Below are 5,078 nucleotides of genomic sequence, written 5' to 3'. Positions count from 1 at the left end.
TAGTTTCAAAGGCGGTAGGGATAAAAAAAAGGCAAATAGCCGTAATTAGGGTAAAAAAAAATCAAACAAAGGAAACTTTGACTGCTCATAGAGGTCGACATGTGGGACCCATGAGCCAGCAGCGTCTCAACGTTTCGCAGGCGGCATGAGATCGAAAGAAAAAGGCAAATAGCCGTAAATTATGTGTCAATAATAAATCAAACAAAGGAAAGGTTTATTGTTCATAGAGGCCGACATGTGGGACCTCCGAGCCAGCCAGGCGTCCTCAACGTTTTAATGGCGGCACGAGATCGAACGATAAAATAAGCCAAAAATCATTTGGTAAACAAAATCCAAGAAAAGAAACATTTACCGTTCTGAGAGGATGACATGCGGGACCCATGAGGCAGCAGCATCCTCAACGATTCCAAGGCGGCAGGGGATCAAAAGAAAAAAAAGGAAATATCCAGAAATTAATTAGGGGTTCAAAATAAATCAATCAGAAGAAACTTTTATTGTTCATAGAGGATGACATGTGGGACCGACGTGCCAACAGCATCCTCATCGTTTCAAAGGGGGCAGGAGATCAAAAGAAAAAGGCAAATAGCCAGACATTAGGGGTCAAAAATAACTCCAAAAAAGGAAACTTTTATTGTTCGTAGAGGATGACATGCGGGACCCATGATTCAGCAGCTTACTCAACGTTTCAAAGGCGGCATGAGATCGAAAGAAAAACGCAAGTGACAAAATATCAGGAGCTAAAGATAATCAAGAAAAAAAGAAACTTTATTGTACATAGAGGATGACATGCGGGTCCCATTTAGCAGCAGCGGTCTCAACGTTTCAAATGCGGCTTGAGATCAAAAGAAAAAGAAAATAGCCAGAAATTAGGGGGTAAAAAAACTCCAAGAAAGGAAAGCTTTATCGTTCATACAGGCTGACATGTCGGACCTATGAGCCTGCAGCTTACTCAGCGTTTCAAAGGCGGCAGGCCGGCAGGGGATCAAAAGAAAAAGGAAATAGCCAAAAATCAGATGGTGAAAAAAATCCAAGAAAAGAAACTTTTATTGTACATAGAGGATGACATGCGGGTCCCATGAGCCGACAGGTTCCTCAACGTTTCAAACGTGGCATGAGATCGAAAGAAAAAGGAAAGTGACCAAATATCAAGAGCCAAAAATAATCCAAGAAAAGAAACTTTATGTTACATAGAGGATGACATGTGGGTCCCATTTTGCAACGAGCCGGTCTCAACGTTTCCAAGGCGGCACAGGACCAAAAGAAAAATGAAGTAGCCGTAAATCGGGGGTGAAAAAAATCCAAGAAAAGAAAGATTTCAATTGGGCCGTATCCGGACATCTGGGCCTTCGAACTATCCCGCTGGGCCTTTTGTCTCGTACAATTTCAGCCCACTCCAAAACAGGAAAGTTCGGATTTTTCTAAAAAAAACAGGAAAGTCCTATGCATCGCAAAAACAAAAAACAAGGACACTCAACATATAAGTTTGTTTATGTAAAAATAAAGATTTAATTTATCCGTTTGCAATAGCTCAGAGCGAAATAATCAAGATATCACATGTTTCTTGTACGGGGAGGCTGACATCGGGGACCCATGAGCCAGCAGCGTCGTCAACGTTTCAAAGGCGGCAGGGGATCGAAAATAAAATAAAAAACCAAAAGTCAGTTGGTAACAAAATCCAAGAAAAGAAAACATTTATCATTCCGAGAGGATGACATGCGGGACCCATGAGGCAAAGCAGCATTCTCAAACGTTTCCAAGGCGGCAGGGGATCAAAAGAAAAATAAAGGAAATAGCCGAGAAATTATTTAGGGGTCAAAAATAAATCCACCAAAGGAAACTTTTATTGTTCATAGAGGATGACATGTGGGACCGACTCCGCCAACAGACGTCCTCATCGTTTCAACGGGGGCAGGGGATCAAAAGAAAAAGGCAAATAGCCAGAAATTAGGGGTCAAAAATAACTCCAATAAAGGAAACTTTTATTGTTCGTAGAGGATGACATGCGGGACCCATGAGCCAGCAGCTTACTCAACGTTTCAAAGGCGGCATGAGATCGAAAGAAAAAGGCATGACCAAATATCAGGAGCCAAAAATAATCCAAGATTTATTGTACATAGAGGATGACATGTGGGTCCCATTTTAAAGCAGCGGTCTCAATGTTTGTAATGCGGCTTGAGATCAAAAGAAAAAGAAAGTAGCTAGTAATTAGGGGGTGAAAAAAAATCCAAGAAAAGAAACTTGATGGACATAGAGGATGACATGCGGGTCCCTTGAACCAACAGCTTACTCAACGTTTCAAACGTGGCATGAGATCGAAAGAAAAAGGCAAGTGACCAAATATGAGGTGCCAAAAAAAACTCCAAGAAAAGAAAGTTGATTGCTCATAGAGGATGACATGCGGGTCCCATTTAGCAGCAGCGGTCTCACCGTTTGAGAGGCGGCGGGGATCGAAAGAAAAAGTCAAGTGACCAAATATGAGGTGCCAAAAATAATCCAAAAAAAGAAAGTTTTATAGTACATAGAGGATGACATGCGGGTCCCATGAGTCGACAAGCTTACCATACGTTTCCAAGGCGGCAGGGGATCAAAAGAAAAAGGAAATAGCCAAAAATCAGAGGGTGAAAAAAAATAAAGAAAATAAACTTTTATAGTACATAGAGGATGACATGCGGGTCCCATGAGCCAGCAGGTTCCTCAACGTTTCAAACTTGGCATGAGATCGAAAGAAAAAGGCAAGTGACCAAATATGAGGAGCCAAAAATAATTCAAGAAAAGAAAGTTTTATAGTACATAGAGGATGACATGCGGGTCCCATTTAGCAACGAGCGGTATCAGCGTTTGAGAGGTGGCAGGGGATCAAAAGAAAAAAAGAAATTGCCAAAAATCAGATGGTGAAAAAAAACCTAGAAAAAGAACTTTTATAGTACATAGAGGATGACATGCGGGTCCCATGAGCTCGCAGGTTCCTCAACGTTTCAAACGTGGCATGAGATCGAAAGAAAAAGGCAAGTGAAAAAATATCGAGAGCCAAAAATAATTCAAGAAAAGAAAGTTTTATAGTACATAGAGGATGACATGCGGGTCCCATTTAGCAGACATCGGTATCACTGTTTGAGAGGCAGCAGGTGATCGAAAGAAAAAGTCAAGTGACCAAATATGAGGTGCCAAAAAAATCCAAGAAAAGAAAGTTTTATAGTACATAGAGGATGACATGCGGGTCCCATTTAGCAGCAGCGGTATCACCGTTTGAGAGGCGGCAGGGGATCGAAAGAAAAGGTAAGTGACCAAATATGAGGTGCCAAAAATAATCCAGGAAAAGAAAGTTTTATAGTACATAGAGGATGACATGCGGGTCCCAGTTAGCAGCAGCGGTATCACCGTTTGAGAGGCGGCAGGGGATCGAAAGAAAAAGGCAAGTGACCAAATTTGAGGTGCCAAAAATAATCCAGGAAAAGAAAGTTTTATAGTACATAGAGGATGACATGCGGGTCCCAGTTAGCAGCAGCGGTATCACCGTTTGAGAGGCGGCAGGGGATCGAAAGAAAAAGGCAAGTGACCAAATTTGAGGTGCCAAAAATAATCCAGGAAAAGAAAGTTTTATAGTACATAGAGGATGACATGCGGGTCCCAGCTAGCGGCAGCGGTATCACCGTTTGAGAGGCGGCAGGGGATCGAAAGAAAAAGGCAAGTGACCAAATTTGAGGTGCCAAAAATAATCCAGGAAAAGAAAGTTTTATAGTACATAGAGGATGACATGCGGGTCCCAGTTAGCAGCAGCGGTATCACCGTTTGAGAGGCGGCAGGGGATCGAAAGAAAAAGGCAAGTGACCAAATTTGAGGTGCCAAAAATAATCCAGGAAAAGAAAGTTTTATAGTACATAGAGGATGACATGCGGGTCCCAGTTAGCAGCAGCGGTATCACCGTTTGAGAGGCGGCAGGGGATCGAAAGAAAAAGGCAAGTGACCAAATTTGAGGTGCCAAAAAAAACTCCAAGAAAAGAAAGTTGATTGCACATAGAGGATGACATGCGGGTCCCATTTAGCAGCAGTGGTCTCAACGTTTCCAAGGCGGCAAGGGATCAAAAGAAAAAGGAAGTAGCCAGAAATCAGGGGTCAAAAAAATCCAAGAATAGAAAGAATTTTGGTTCATAGAGGATGACATGCGGGACCCATGATCCCGCATCGTAAACGGCTCGTTGAACGAGATGGCGCGATGTAGAAAAAAAACAATGCCGCAGAGGCTGCCATCCGGGCCCTACATCCCTCGGCGGTGCGGATTTGCGTTGACTCGGCCGGCGAACCCGAGATTTCGAGATGCACCACGTCCCGGGCCACCATACGCCACGTTTTGGCCGCTTTCGTCGGGCTAGGTGGCCTCAAAAACGAGAAAAAAAAAGTTTTGACATGCACCACGGAGGGACCAAAATCGTCGGCCATGGTACACCAGCAACCACGGCGCGACTTCAACTTCGTCGGCCATGGCAACTTTTCTTGTAGTGGGAGCCGCTCTTGAAGGTTTGTCTAGCAAGGGGGTTAGAGTGCCCACTACCATTCGTTGACAACAACAAACACCTCTCAAAACTTTACTTTTATGCTCTCTTTAGGTTTTCAAAACCAAAGCTCTAGCACAAATATAGCAATCGATGCTTTCCTCTTTGAAGGGCCATTCTTTTACTTTATGTTGAGTCAGTTTACCTACTTCCTTCCATCTTAGAAGCAAACACTTGTGTCAACCGTGCATTGATTCTTACATACTTGCTTATTTGCATTCATCATATTACTTTGTGTTGACCATTATCCATGAGATATACATGTTGAAAGTTGAAAGCAATTGCTGAAACTTAAATCTTCCTTTGTGTTGTTTCGATGCCTTTACTTTGAATCTATTGCTTTATGAGTTAACTCTTGTGCAAAGCTTTTGATGCTTGTCTTGAAAGTACTCTTCATGAAAAGTTTTGCTATATGTTATCTATTTGTTAGCAGCTATAGATTATTGCCTTGAGTCACTTCATTCATTTCATATGCTTTGTAATAGTATGATCAAGGTTATGTAAGTAGCATGTCACTACATAAATTAT

The sequence above is a fragment of the Lolium rigidum genome, chromosome 7 (genome assembly GCF_022539505.1).
Source record: "Lolium rigidum isolate FL_2022 chromosome 7, APGP_CSIRO_Lrig_0.1, whole genome shotgun sequence".
NCBI lineage: Eukaryota > Viridiplantae > Streptophyta > Magnoliopsida > Poales > Poaceae > Lolium > Lolium rigidum.
Note: the sequence above shows the minus strand (reverse complement) of the source record.